General features: G+C 36.2%; 1 protein-coding gene across 1 annotated transcript in view; it reads right to left on the bottom strand.

Annotated features, from left to right (window-relative positions):
• mgl (megalin) overlaps positions 1–16,555 on the bottom strand; it is a 243,496-nt gene that overhangs the window by 188,591 nt on the left and 38,350 nt on the right. The window lies entirely within an intron of this gene.

The following is a 16,555-nucleotide window of genomic DNA, read 5'->3' as shown; positions in this document are numbered from 1 at the left end:
TAAATGTATAAATTAACATGTGTTTTTAACTTTAAGTTTTTAACACTAAACTTCACTACAGTTAGAAATGTACAGGAAATCAATATCAGGTAAGTAGGGGGACACAAAAAAGTTTGAGGAACTCTTCACTATATAAATAAATCTCTTAAATATATACATATAGTAATAGTACGTTGTTAAAATAATCATAATGTTTATTACTTTAATGATAAAAATGATTATTCAGAATCTTACATTTTGTTGTTTGTACCGTTTCATGCAGTGCAAAAATTAAATTATGTCAATGCGTTTTTGTTCAATGTGCGGTTTGTGTGGAATAAGAGAAGTGTTATTTTAACAGCTTTCTACCCAAAATTTCCATTTATATCCCTTCATTAAAGCTTCAAAGAAAACATGAAAATTTAATCATATTTTATCTAAATTTAACAACCTCAAAAAATATTCGAGTTGTATGAGTGGTTGTTAAGTTTTGTGCAAAGCAAAATATTTTTCGTTTCATTTACAAAGCGTCCACTAAAAGGTTGAATAAATATTCTTTTAATAGATTTTAACTCAAAAAAAAATTATTGAAATAATCATAAATACTATTAAAGCTAAACTACATAACTAAACAAGAAATAGAAAATGAATCAGTTTTAACTTCACAAGTAAAGCCGCGGTATAAACCATAACTCAACGCCATTGTCCCAGCTGCGATGCCACACCTAAATACTATACAATAGTTCATTTACACGATATTAATGAGATGTAATGTCGCCATTGCACGCTTTGTTTCGCGAATACAATTTGTCATTAATAACAGAGCGGCAGTGAACAGCGAAGAGTTCCGTTCAATTCATTTATCAATTGCGATGTATTGAACATGGTAACATAATTACAGCTCTTTGTTGCATCCTAACGACCGTTCTAGAAATGTATAGAAAAATCTGACCACAATTATTTTTCTGTAATTACCTTTTTTGAAATATTGACGCATGTACAATGTATTTTAATCTTTCACCAAACATAATCAATTTGATACGTGTGTTATTTTGAATTTTTTATACTAATGTACTTAATTTATATATATTACAGCCATTGACTAAATTTAAAAAAAATATACGATGTAAGATATGTAAAAGATCTCTGTGGGGTACACTATTATGGAATTTCTATGGTATCCATTTCTAAGCTAACAAGCAAATATTTTTTTATTTTATACAGGGTTATATGAGTCTGGTACTATTAAATAAATATAACGACCTGGTATCATACAAATTTAATACTGAGCCCATGTAATTCAATAATCACACTCATCTCTATTCAAAATCTAATTAATCTTTTTATAGTTTATTTTAATCCTGAATTTAAACACCTAACGGAAAAGCCTGTATTTGCTATACCAGTGCTTGCATTCCGACCAGTATTCATTTGATACTTCTGCTTCTATATGGAACCCTATTTCTACATTCAACTATTTGAAAGACTTTCCACTTTCTGTAATGTTAAAAAAGAAACACAAGTATTATATTCCATTCAAATTGGTAAACAAACAAAGGAAGATAGCAGCCGACAGTTCACGCGATGAATACAGCAATGAACGTAAAAACCCCGAGCGCCGCTGCCAAAGCACTCGGGTTTCTACAAAGTCAAGACGTTTCCTCGAGATTTTTGTAGAAAAAAAGGTTGTACAAGATAACGTTGTTTTGGCGGAAAATGCAGTGATCTTTGGACTGTAACTACCTCCTCGAAGAAATTATTTAATACTCTTTTTTGTACACGCTACAAAATATATACGTAGTTTTAAAATAGTAAATAAAAAAGCATAATGGGCGGTCTTATTACACGACGCAATATCTTCCAACTATAACATGGAAACAGTAGATGGATATAACACATACCATTATACAAACATATGTACATATAAGTAAGAAAGGGACCAATATTTAGCCACTACCGCACATACGGGAGAAGAACATGTGCGGAAGTGGCTAAATATTGGTCCTTTTCTTTCTTGACTTCCGCAAGGTAACGCCTGATTCCATTAAATATGTACATATGTATATATCATGTTTTCTTATAATAAGTAATGTTAAATAATTCTTAACTTTTCCGTGTCGCATTTAAATAAAATTAGTATGAAATTGAAATAAACTGTTTGATATGAGTAGTCGTTATTAATAAAACAAAAAAACTGTCATTTCGATTTATATACATAAATGAAACAAAATATGTTACCTGGCCCAAAACTCAACGGAGTGACAAATTTGGCTAATTTCCTTCTATTTTAACTCTTAAATATTTTCTTTAAGGTACGAAAAATTAACGTCAATACAAGATACATTTAGTTCCTGTATTCCGTACTAGATGGCGCTAGCGGTATTTTACCTCGCGCTAAAGTTTGTACGCAGCCCGTAACATTTTGATTAGTGCCACTACTACTATTACTACTTAGGAAAATATTTACTTTAATTTCTTTATAAAGACTTCTAGCATCATCAGAGGTTCGTCTTAATTGCTTCCTCTGAGGACGAAAAGGTAACATCGACACCCACTCTTGGTTGGAACCGCTCTTCAATGGTTTGTTTATTTATAAAGATCACGCACTCCCCTAGCATCTCTCTTATTTAGGGGAATCTTCTGATTTCGTCCCACGTCCCTCTTCACAAATGCAAGTTAAAGGATACTTAAAATTATGATTCATAAAAATATATATTTCAAGGGAATCAAACACGCGACTCATGCTTCTAAACCAAAATCACTAACAACTACTGCTCGTTGACGAGCAAACTGAATTTCAGATGAACGTAGTTGTTTCTCGGAACTATGTTATAGACCAGGGCTGTCAAACGCTTGAAGCGCGTGATTAAAATTTTTGTGGCCCAGTCAATATTTCTGCGTTGTAAAAATAAAAGAGGCAAAAGCGAATTAGAGACGAACCCAGCAAACAGAATTATAATATACTTTATTTATACACTATACGGATTATTACAACACAAAAATAACTAGTAAGAACTATGAGATTCTGATCTTTCTCATAGGATTTTGAATCCTGGACAATCCAGACGGCAAACCAAAGGGAAAACTATGCTTTTTAAATGTGATGTTGACCAAGAATGCTCCGCATACTGTGGACTGCCATGAGTATCGACAGAATTCTCCATCAAGATCAGCCTCTTCACCATCTAATACAAGAGAAATCTGGGCTACTTCCATATAGCTCGTAGGCAACCAGAGAATCTCGATAAGAGGGCGACCACTGACCAGATAAGTAGACCCTGTGAAGTTGACGATGGGCTTTGCAATAACGGAAGCACTAAGCTATTCATAGAGACCTACGGAACCAACTCGACAAGGCTTTTCAGAAAGGATGCGATCTTCAGCAATGAAGATAAAGGACCAAGAAGAAGAAGAAAATTTTAAATTCTTATTGGCTGCAATAGAGAGATAAATCCCCACTTCGAAAGTTTATTGCGCTCACGTTGGGTCAATTTTGATATTATTCTCGACTAATAGAAGTTCTGGAAAGACAGAATTAGACAAGAGACGTGAAATGACTTACTACAATGTAAAAAATAAGTATATTTGTCAAGATGAACATTGATTTTTTGCGGCTCGCCCAAAGTTGGGCATTGTTTACTTAGTGTGACACCACTACTAGAGACAATTAACAAGATTTTAAGTGAGAAAACTAAGATTTGTCTAAATATATACATGGCCATTGCCAATTTATTAATCTAACAACGTAATTGAAATCAAAATTGCATCGGAGGCGACGTCGGAGCGGCTGCCGGAGCTCCTACATATTGTATCAGTAGCTCTGTGACTAATTCTAAAGACGCATTCACACCGACAACGCAGACGCGAGTTTGTCGGAACTATGAAAGTAACCTCGTAAAGTGAATATTATTTTTTAAGTCCCTCTTGAGTTATTTCTGCCCTAAGGATCCTTCCGTATGACCCGAGTAAAGTGGAAGCAAAACCAAAAAGAATTTTAGTGGATAAAACTAACTATATATTCTTATCCTCTATCCGCATCCGGCGAGGCGCCCTTGACTATATTTACGGTCTACCTAGAAGGTGTGCTACATACGAAGCATCTACTGATTTGTGATCGCAATTAGGCACCAATCAATTGTTGCACGAGATATCTGCTCTACCTTCTGTCACTTCAGACTTGGTTCTTCTGCGAATGCTCTCATCTTTGAATAGATCTTGCAAGCTATGTTGGAATAGCCCTATCCATCGTTCTTTGAGTGACTTTGAGCCTTCTTATAGGTCCGTCGTACCGCGAGGGTATGCCACGTCTCCGGTAGACGACATTTGAGAACCATTCGTCTCCAACGCCGACAGTTGAACGCACGATGTACCTTACAAACTGCCACTTCAGATAAACAATTCTTTAAGCTATGTCGGAGATTTTGGTTCTATTGGACCTCATTTCTTATAAGAACTTGCAACAAATCTCCAATTATAGCCTCTCATATAGCCATATGTCAACACACACTGGTCAAAGACCTTTGTTTCCAGGCAAACATAGATGTTCGCATCTACTCAAATCGGTCGTTGACGCAGTGAAGGTGTGAATGCGTCTTAACTTCTAAGTCGACGCTTGGCCCTTGCGATGCTGATAAGATTGTTTAATCACTTGTCTGAGGACAAAGGCTCTTCCGTCCGAGTTACTCATCGTTCGGGACGCTATCTGTCGCCGCCATTTGCATTGGCAGAGGAATATTTGTGACGAACTGATTGCACCCGCGCGGCCAATGAGCTGCGGCCCGCTTGTACAGTACAAATATAACGAGACGCTATATTTCGTCTGTCGCAATGAACTTGAGAACAGACTGAGCGCTTTCACTTGTGTAGCCGTCTGTACTTTCTAGTATTGTCGCGTTAATATTTATTTATTGTTATCTTTAACTAGAACTTTGATTTTTAATGCTATATTATATTAAAAAATCCTTTATTTGTCTATTATTAAGGACAAGGTTTGGCAATTAGTGGTAGCCAATTGGTAATGATTTGCGATCGTCTGTCGCTCGTTTGATTTCCTTGTCACAGTCAGTTAATTAAGTTAAATTCACACGACTTCATTTTTTAATTTTTTTATTATTATCTTTTTAATCAACAGTACATTCTTTTTCGTTATCTACAACCTTTCGGCATCTAGTATACTAATTTTCAATACCGGAGCGCTAAAAATCGATCGGTTTTTCTGTGAAATATGTCGACAGAAACGACATCACTTTCCCGTTCCCCTAATATTATTCACACTTGCCACTGCTCACAATTAATTTCACAGAAGATGGGCAGCCTTGCCTTGCCAATACCTTGTCTATGTCCTCGGTACACCTAAGTAAGAAAAGGACCAATATTTAGCCACTTCCGCACATGCAGTGGTAGTTGTGCAACAAAATGCACTGCCCGCCAGTCCGCTGATAAATGTGTATGCGGCAAACAATGCGAATTACACAACTGCTACCGTTAAATCACTCAACACGTGTTTCACCCCTCCACGGGGCATCTTCAGGAGTTATGTTACACCGATTAGTGCCAAACACAGAGTGAGTTCGTGTCGGTATACCTGGTGTGGTATCTACCCACGCCGCGTCTACGGCTCGTGGTCAAAAGGTTCTCGAGTAAATTCCAAGCAATTAATTAATTTACTTAACATTTAATCAATAAATAAAGTGTCCCATAAATATTACATTAATAATTATTTGTACTGTAATGTGACAGACTAACTTCAGTATAGTCTGCCGGAACAGTTAGTACTTAATAGCAGCCGGTTATCCGAATATTTTATACCAGTTTTCACTTACAACCGAGCACCTCCCCGGGGAATCCCCGAAATAAACTATTCGTGTACTTTAAGTTCAAGTTCTGATGGAAGGTATACTTACGTATATTGGTTACAATGGTTACTTTAAAAAAATAAATTATAGACTTATTTAAAATGCACTTTCAAATGGAACTTATCTTGAAACTACAATATATGCTAGTTATTTTTTTCTAGTATATGTGCATATGAAAATGCCTGCCTAAGGAGGCCTGCCTTAGGTACTGAAATAGTCCAATATGTGGATGAATGGGAAAAAATGTTTTATAATAATACATTTTCTCGCGTATTTTTATTTGTTTTCCATCAGAACCTTCTTGGGGTCTTTGCGAAAATATGAAAATAATTATGAGGAAATTAGAACTGAACAAGTCATTATAAATATATGGATATATAATAGAGTGAAGAAGAAAGTTGATAGAAAGAAGAAAATATGTTCGCTGTGACATGAGAAATTATTTATATATTCAAATTGTTTTTATCTTTAGAATATTTATGTTTTAATATTCACAGGTACCTACAGAAATGAACTCATTTTATGTAGCTTAGAGAATGCTACATAATACTAACCTTATACATCTACTTCATAGGCGACGACAAATATTACCCAATATTGCTAGAATTCTCCAGAAAAATAGTACAATATATTAAAGAAAAGGTTAATATTTGGAAGTAAGTGAAAAAGATTCGAGCAAGATTCCAAGCTAGTCATGAATAAAGCAATATAGGTCGAGTAAATAAGAAAAGAACAAAAATATAGCCACAATAACATAAACATAAAACTACTAATTATTGAGTCAAAACTGTGAACTGCATACTGTGGTCTAGAACGTAAGATGAGGGAAGAAAGGTGATGTACGGTAGACGATTTGAATGTAAAAAAGATAGATATTGTGATAGACAGAAGGAAATTGTAATAAAAAAGATTCTAAGGGTGAAAGGAGAAAGTCAAATTAAAGTATAAAATGAAATAATATTTACCCCAGTTGTAACACGTGCCAGGAGAAAACGAAAGATCCCAAAAAAGGGGACCATAAAAAAACATATGTATGTCAGTATTTCCTTGAACTTATTAATATAATTAAATCGACAATTTTTTCATATATATCGACTGTAGAAGAAGTAGAGAGGGCAATGGACTGAAAAGAAGAAAAGGATGGTTGGAATATATTATTCTAAGCTAAGACAACACGACTGCTGGGCCAGTTACTTATAATAATTCGGCTAGCATCGAACATGGCGTGTATAAGGCATAAGTTACTTTATAACTGTGTGTTTTTGAACGAGTTCATTAGGCTAAACACGAGTAAACTCACCGGAAACCGATTTTCATTGTCCCACTTAAGCGACCGTCGCTCCCGAGCTCGGATTCGGCTAAAAATGTTAACGGTGAAAGTGAAACGCCGACCCACTCGCCCACATAGCGCCCGCCTCCGAACAGCTCCGACTGGATTTAGATTCGCGTAAAAACTAACGGTTTAGTTCCATCGATTTAGATTTTTTAATAAAATAAAAAAGATAAAATTCCGCACCAGCGACGAACTGTTTCTGCGCAAGAATATTTATTTTTATTCTCAACTCTTTTATCTCCAGTTTCTCGTTAAAAGAGTCTTTTGGTTACTAGCTTTACCAGCAACATTATTTCAGTTATCATTACAGTTTTTCATACTTCTGTTTCTTTTATGTGGAAGTGAGCAGTTAGTGTAAATTTCAAACTTAAAGGCACATTCGCATCGTGTCTTGCGCTGTCGGCATCCAGCAAGCTCTCGTGATAATAACCATGTCGTCGATCCACAAAGTGGGGAATCTATTCACGCCACGTCTGCCGGCTCGGGAACGCCACTTGAGAACCTTTATGGCCCACCCGCCGCCATTTCAGACGAGCGTCTTCGAGCTTGATTCTTTCTTCTGCGTACGTTCTCATTTCTGATTCGATCTCGCAGCCAAACTCGGAACAAACCCTTTCCTTGAGCATAACGGGCAACCTTGAGATTTATTCGAACTATATATATATATATATATATATAAAAAAAAACTTAAATAAAACGTTATATTTTCTGGTGAGTAAATAAATAATGTAAATACTTTTCCAACGTGGGAACAAGCAACGTGCATTTCGCCATATGAAAACTAAACTACTCAAAGATAGCCTTTTCAATTTATTTATCGACATTGCAAATGCAATCCTCATCGGACATAGTACCTTATTTCAAAAGAACAGCCTTTATATTAATTCCTTTTAATACTCTTTATTGCACACGCTAGAAAATACATGCGATGCAAGCAATACACAGTGGACTGTTTTAATCTGCAATAAAGAGCAAAGGCAAAAATACAAAAGATGTGAAAGGAAATTTTCAATATCACAAACAAAAGGAGATGCTTTCGCGAACGAACTGCAATCAAAACGACGGACAAGAGAACAATAAAAAGAGAACAGGTCGACCGAGAGTGGCGGACGATCCGACGCGAGCGCGCCTTGCACCGCCTAACGGTATACATGGGAGACGACTACGTCCAAGGTACAAGAGTTTAGCCTCCAAAAATGATAAACCTTCAAAACCTATATCATTTGATCAACGCTAATTATTATATTTTTTTTCTTAATTACCAGTTTATAAAACATATGCTTACACGTATGTAGCATCTAGTTTGGTTAGTTTAATTTTTAATTCTTATTAGTCAATGGATCAACTATAAAGCTGTCAATAATTATTGTCATTTAATTTAGTGTATAATATACTAATGAATGCAAATGTGCAAACGCATTTGAAAGCTAATTCCTGTCACTTGCGCCCAAGGTACCGAGTAACGGTTCGCGAGGCACGCGGCTCTGACATTGCATTACGTTATCTCTTTTCTTGTCAATTGAAAAAACTATTTGCGCGAGCGAGACAATTACTATAGGATTTTATGGGAACAGATATGATCCTCCGATACCAGTAATTAAGAGTCCTCCGTCGGCTTACTGTTGCGTATGCATTTTCGGTTTCTTTATCTCCGTGACCATAACACTGGACTAGAGTTCCAAAAGGACCAGATTGAAAGCGTCAGCCTTAGCTTACCGGTCAGTGGATTTCACTACAGAACCTTAAGGCTTCAGCGGCTCTCTACCACGCGCTATGTAGTTACCACTTCAACTTGGGAATTGACTGTGCGAGTTTTTAGTTAAAACACTTGGATTATCCAGCTCACAGAACAAGCTTTCCGGGGAAGGTGAACAAAGGATATCCTGGCATGAGCTATCCAAAAGCCAGAGGCAAAATTATATTCCAAAGGAGTTGTTGAAGTCCTTCGCACCAGAGCAGAAGAAGACCACCTAGAGGGTTTTAGTGTGTGGGAACTATAAAGCTATCTAGCTAGCTATTTTAAACATCTAACAGATTTCTCCTGAAACAATCAAGATATAAATAATCATTGATGACCTGATGATCTTATTTCGTCTCTCCATCTAGAAGATGGACGTCTTACATTGCACATTTCACTCTAGGACTCTTAGACCCCAGTAACCTTCTGTCCTGAATATTATATTTTATAGATCACCTGTATCTTAGGACCCATTTATTGCCCTACCTATTTTGTTAGGATATGTAAATGGTTATAAAAGATAACATAAAATTCGTTTATTCAACATTGGAACTTTTAACAGAACTCTTATTGATCATCAACTTATTATCCATATATTCAATCAAATTTATTTTGGACTCTCTGCTACGCAAGGTGTTATAGATGTGAAGAAGAAACAGGAAGAAACTCCACAACACTTTTTTTTTACATATACACTACGAACCCGCGACATACGATTGCAAGTTGCAGTCTTCTATCGCTGGGCTACCACTGTTTGTATTTAAACGTATGTTATATATCTTTTCAAAAATGCTTAGCAAAGCCTTTTCGAAAGAATATATATATTTGCTTTATTATTTCATTGTTTTTTATTGTTAGCACTCTTTGTCTTATTTGTGTTGATCGTCCACAGGTGTGAGGAGAGCAGCAGATGCAAGGAGCTGCAGGTTTATCGATGCAGGTGGTGCAGGTTCTGCAGTTCTTCATTTGTGTAATGCGCGCCGGCTTGGCTCGCGGCCAACACCGACTGCAGGAGCTCGTCCTGAGTACACTCGCGAACAAAAGCGTATCGATGTTGCATTTTTAACAATAACCTATTATAACCACAACGATTCATAGTCAGTTATATTCTTATATTAAAGTGTAAATATTTAAACTACGAATAATTTGCGGTGAAGTAAATCACGTACACTAAAATATTTTTTTCTTTATGGTCCACGGTTTTGAAGGTCTCTACTTCTTTTTAGCAGATGGACGTTCACTGCGAGTCATATGCTTCCCCCAAAGATCGCCACGTTGACCGGCCTTGCACTGCTCGCGTCGTGGGCGCCCTACGCTCGCCGCGTTTACTGGCTCTTGGTCGCCATTCCAGAACCTTCTGACCCCAGCGGCCATGAGCCTCTTGTTCCTTTATCTCTTGTATTATTACAAGGACCCGTGTTTCTAAATAAGTTTATTTGTACCTTCTCTTATTCGCCTCAATCTCTTACGCTCTCTTTTCTTGCGTCCTCCATAATTTCTTTTACACGCACTAGAATATTACATGACACTGAACGATATCAATTTTTTGTATGAAATGTGTAACTAAAATTTAAATATACAGGATGTTTGGTTATTGATGTAAAAGCTTTAAAGATGTCAATTTACAACTCATTTGCTGTCACTTAATGCATATATTGGTTTGTACCATAGCACACTTCATGTGAAATAGTTTCAGAAATAATAAAAAATGTGATGTTAATATAGTACGGAAAATATTTTTCAAAATTGAAATTAGTACATAGTAAAATTGATATTTTTTTACTACTTATCCATGCCGATTTTGTACTGCCAAAAGTTATTTGTCTGTCGCATTTCAACAGTGTTAAGGAGATCACTTCATACAAAGAAATTCGAAATAGATGAAAGGTCTAAAGCTTTTTATAATGAATGGATTAAATGTTTACTTCTTTAGAGTTTTTACACGCATAACCAAGCATCCTATATAATTGACCTTAAGAAATTTTGCATTTAAAATTAGACTTTCGTACTATTATTCTTTAGTCCTTAAGTTGAAAGTAACCTATCAAGCCTTCCTGAAAGCAAAGTTCGAGGGTTGCTTCCGCTGATACAATGTACTCGGTAAGTGTCTGCCATCATTGAACTTCCGGTGTTCTCTACAATCTATAAGGATTGTGACGCAAAAGATTTATTCTCGGCGCGAATATACTTAAAGTATATCCTAAATGTGCTGCTTATTTACCTATACACTACAATCAAATTAATATTATCTATACTGTACTGAATAGGATACAGAATCATATTCTGTAGGTGTCCACTGACTCTCTATCTTTTAATCGGTACAAAGACATTAATGAAGGTATGTGGAATAAGGAAATTTCTCTGCGCGAATATACTAACGTGTTTCAGTTTACATTGTTATAGATGATCAGCAATATCATTGCAGGAGTCGTGCAACAGTTATATATGAATACATATGTATATACGTATATATATATATGTATAAGTATATGTATATATATATATATATATATATATATAAAGCTGGGAGAATTTTGCAGCTTTGGAGAACTGAGTTCCCGAAAGAAGAGTCTAAGATCTGAAGAAACTGTAACTAATTAAATTTCGCCAGATGAATAAAGATTCACACGAAGGCACAATAAAAGCTTGTGAGTATAGTCTCATGATTCTTTGCTAAATACATTCTCTTCTTTTTTAATCGTGTGTGTTTACAGGATCATCTAAACAACCTTATTCTCTCATATGCAAATCTGTGAAGGGCGTACTTGCGTGTGGACTTTAAATTATTCTCAACTAATATTTAAATTAAAAAATACAATCGATCTCGGTTTTTAATATCACAGAGAGTTAGATTAGTGGACGGCCACAGATGTCGCTTTACATCCAATGCTAATGTAATTAAAAGTGTCCTCTCTCGCTATTAGTAAATTGAAATTCCCGCGCCGGGGCCTGCTCCGAGGCTTTCCGGGCGGGGCGCTGGTGCTTAGCGTTGGAGCCCTAGTGCTTCACGGCGGGGCTCCGGTGCTACCCAGTCTGTACTAGTACCATAATCATGATGTGATGAACTCGTAAACCACGCCTGGGTGATAACTATTAAAGCATACGATCATTGTATACTAATGATGACTTTATTGGTCTTCAAGCAGAAAGAGCACTGAAAAGGATACAAGATCAAATAGGATATTGAAGAGTATACAATATACTCCACACTTCGATACAAAGGAATAACACATTTTTGTCAATATCAAACGGTTCGCGGTTGATTTTCTGCGTAAATATTGTCGCAGTACGTGCCCTAGTCTAACACTTCGCAAGGCGTTTATTATTTAATATTCTATATGCAAAGACTCCACTAGATCCAAGATCGTTGAATTAATACTTTTGATTTGAAGAGAAATTTCCAGAAAATTTTTAGACAAACAAAAAAAATAAATGGGACGTTTTACCAAAGTAAAGAAAGTAGAAAGAAAAATAAAAAGCGAAATATAAACTCGAATAGAGATCTTCGAACAGCTTCTAAATCCCCCCATAGACATCTTATGCAGTGGGCGCCTATGTGCTGAGACGATCATAACAATTTATAGAAACAAGGTAAATTAAAAATAGCTTTGATAATATCTAAATGAAAGGAAGCCGTAGGCACTACTTCGTTGTTCATGTCACAGGATCGTCTTTGCATTTCAGACCCTCCCGCGTGGGTCGCCGGAGCCCCGAGCTTTGTAATTGAGTCCCGTGCCTCGGGGGTCAATAAAAGAAATATGAAAACGGTCAGCGGGGACCTCAAAGGGCCTATTTAAATAAGAAATAAACGTCGCAAACCAATCCGGGAGCCAATCCTTGATATTTGAAATGTTAATTTATATGCGAAAGTCCTATTAAACCTTTCGACGGACGGACGCGGCCCGACCGCGCCGAAAGGTCGGGGATAGAAATATGCTTAAGATTTTTGCTTTTACAATTCTATCGTCCTGAATTCACAGCAGCGGTAACAAAGATTTATGTACTTTGCCATCTGTTGTGTAATTTGATTTAATATTTTTTACTTGAATAATATATTATATGTAGCGAATATGGCTACCTCCGCACAGACACTGGCGCACAAACTGAGGATGGCAATATGGAGTAAGGATGAGGAAGACTGAACATTGTGAGGGCGTCGTTAAAATAGACTAAGAGACTTAGTAAACACTATAACATGAAAAACGTGAGTAAAAACAAAGACACGGACGATAATGTCTGTGGACCATAGAACCTAATAATAAAAGAATAATTAAAACATAAAATATAGCACCTTTATTAATAGTGCTCTACTACACAACTACAGTTAAAAATCGTTCAGATTTTTAACGAGTGTTATTTTTTGATAAGTGCAATTTGTCAATGTGTACATGCATATATGTTCGATACATAAATCATAGTAATGCACAAAAACAGTGTTCTTACATTGTTATTGATGTAACTGCCACTATATGTATATCTAGTATATGTATATATAAGTTTTATTTAAGGTATAAATATGCTAGCGCATTTTTTCCAAATATTTTTAAACGCACGTTTTTCTGAGGTGATTTTTTTCTGTTTATAAATGTATTAAATTAATCATCAAGATTGATGAACCAGCTATATTTGTAAATAACTATTTTGCTGTACAAACATTATTAAGTTATTGTTTTATCTCTGTTTGACGTGCTGTTTAGATTAAAATAAGATCACGTGAGACACTTCAACATGTACACTGAAAATCTAAGTCGGAGTATACATTAGAATGAATAAGGTAAGTAGAGAGAAATCAATTACATTAGTTAGGATTCGAACCGGCGTTCCCGGGGCCGCCCATAAATCAGTCGGTGAGCACGCGTGCCATCGATCAGCAGCTTCTTGCTAATTACAAGGCCGCCTCTCGTCGCGTCCCGGACACGAGATTAGACCTGCTTGATTGATGCCGCGCACATTTATCCCGGGTAGCACGCAGCGGGACCAGGTTGCCGTTCCGTAATTCCCCGGGTTACTTAGCTAATGGTTTATCCCGGGTACACTGTACGAATTTTGCGTTGTTTTACGATTCGGTAAGCAGAATTTTTTTTCGAGCATTCATACTTGAGAGATATGAAGTTGACAACGGATCATTTTAGAGTGGTCCTTATTAGAAAAACGGCGACTGTAGTAGTAGATTTCTTTTGTTCTTTTCGATTGGAACGCCATCATCAACCTTTATGGTCGCAAAACGTAACTTCTTAACATTTAGGAAGAATACCCACGCGCAGGCTGTGACTCTGCTCAATAAGTCATAAAATGAAAAGAAATTAAAAAAAAGGAAGAAATAGTCTACTAAAATAGATATAACAGTATGCCAAATGCCATCTATTGTAATAATGTAAACAAAATTCAAATTGCAAAGATTATTAACTCTATTATAAAAAGTCCACCACTTAGCGGTAGTATGTATCAGGAGGTCCCTACATAAGCAAACTTTTAAATTATCCTATCAATATCTGCCTTAAAAGTCCATTGACCTGATCGGAAATGACATATACTTGACAGGTGTAGATCCTATACCAAGTTAAAGAGATATTTCTATGTTATACTACTCGCCTCTATCTCCAACGCATAGTAATCCGTTTGAGTCTATTCCTAGTTGTTTAGATCAGGGATGAGCAACATGCGGCCCTCGAGGCAAGTAAAATCTAATTTATTTTTGTATTTTTAAAAAAAAAATGCTAGAATCAAGGCTTTAAAGATAATAAAAGTGTCTAATTAGTTGTAAATCGGTTGATTACAAACATAAATTACGTTTAGAACATGGTTTGAACCTTGAATACATACTTTATTTTTTTTTGATGGCCCACTGTTATTGAAACTGCGGCCGTCTGATCAAAAAAGGTTGCTCACCCCTGGTTTAGATGAATAATTCTAAATACTCAATTGGTATGAGAAACGTTTTTTAGTACTACACTTTTAAATGTTCTTGAAAAATAAGACCTACACAAGGTCACAGCAATATCTTCGGGTATTCTATACTGTTTCTCATATAAGTCCAATGAGGGAGGAACTGCTATCCGTCACGTATCGCACCAGGTCATTGCCCTCAGTTAATACAATTGTTTCGGAGCCTCCGTGCTAATTGTCCTCCGAAGTCACGGAGTTTCCGCGTGATCCCAATACCTAGATGTCGTTGCCCGCTCACATCCAACAAGACCGTCATTGTTGTCAATCATACGTCAACAGATGTTACAGATGTATGTTAATAAACTCTAGCAAATATTTGCACTCTACATTATATGTAAATAGAGTGTGTTTTCAAATGACAATATACATTCGCCCTGCTACATTTAACTTATTTATAATCGTAATTGAAGTTCAGAATTTTGTAATTCAAAATCTAGAATCACACTACTACACATCTAAAAATAAAATATTCATTGATTGCTTTTTAAAACGTTTATTATAAACGTATTTAATGGAATCAGGCGTTACCTCGCGGAAGTCCATTCTAAGTAAGAAAAGGACCAATATTTAGCCACTTCCGCACATGCAGTGGTAGTCGTGCAATAAAGTATGCGTAAGCGGCAAACATTGCGAATCATCTTCTCATCTTCTCCTGAATATGCCCCGTGGAGGGGTGAAACACGTGTTGAGTGGTTTGGCGGTGGCGGTTGTGTGATTCGCATTGTCGCATACGCATTTGTCAGCGGGCTGGTGGGCGGTGCACTTTATTGTACGACTACCACTGCATGTGCGGAAGTGGCTAAATATTCGTCCTTTTCTTACTTATTATAAACGTGTCTTATTTTTCTTCTTCTTTTCAGCCGATGGAAGCCTACTGTTCTGCGCTGCTCGCATCTAGTGACTTCTCCTGCGCATATAGAAGACTAAAGAGCTGGTTTATACGTTATTTGAAAATTATTTTTAAGATTCTCTTCCACTGTTCCACCGCACTGAACGCAAGTGCTGGAGATGGGTTGCGGGGGCGCGGCGTGACGTCACGGGTCATGCACCCCGCGCCGTGCATTGTATGCTAATTCACACGAACACTGGGATCGGACAATGAGCTAAACAGATCGTTCATACCTGGCGAGAGTACAGTCGCGGGCACAACTGCATCAATTTATTTAAATAATAATAACAAAAGGAAAAGTCTCGACAGGAAATAATATGTGATAACATAGTTAATATATATGAGATAATATAAATATGCATAAAAACATTAATAAAAAATATACTCATAAAGTTAACATAACAAAAAAACTTTGTAATAACTTTCTATCAGTTTCATAAAATTACTAACTCTTTTGTAAGCGACTGTATACGGTTTTAGAATTCATAGTTTAAAAATTTTATTATTAAATAAACCTTTACAAAATTCTTGTTTAGTGAAGTGTTAAGAAAGTTAAGTAAAAAAAAAGGAAATTTGTGAAAGCGATCAAAAACGAAAACTCGGCTGAGTTTGTTTTTCACTATTTTTATATCAGAGCGCATAACCCTTGTAGGTTTAAGATGAAAGGTGCAATTGTGTGTGGAGGAGGATTAAATAAGGTTCATCTTACATTCCTATAAAATACACAACTAATTACAATAAAGGATTCAAAGTGAATAAAATAAATTAATGAACATAGTAAAAAAAATAAAAAGGACAGTAGTCTGCTTGATTTT

Source organism: Battus philenor, unplaced genomic scaffold, assembly GCF_028537555.1.
Source record: "Battus philenor isolate CCGP_79_NKW_IND1 unplaced genomic scaffold, ilBatPhil1.0.hap1 SCAF_16, whole genome shotgun sequence".
NCBI classification, from domain to species: domain Eukaryota; kingdom Metazoa; phylum Arthropoda; class Insecta; order Lepidoptera; family Papilionidae; genus Battus; species Battus philenor.
The sequence above is the reverse complement of the archived record's forward strand: the minus strand, read 5'-3'. Positions and strand labels throughout refer to the sequence as shown.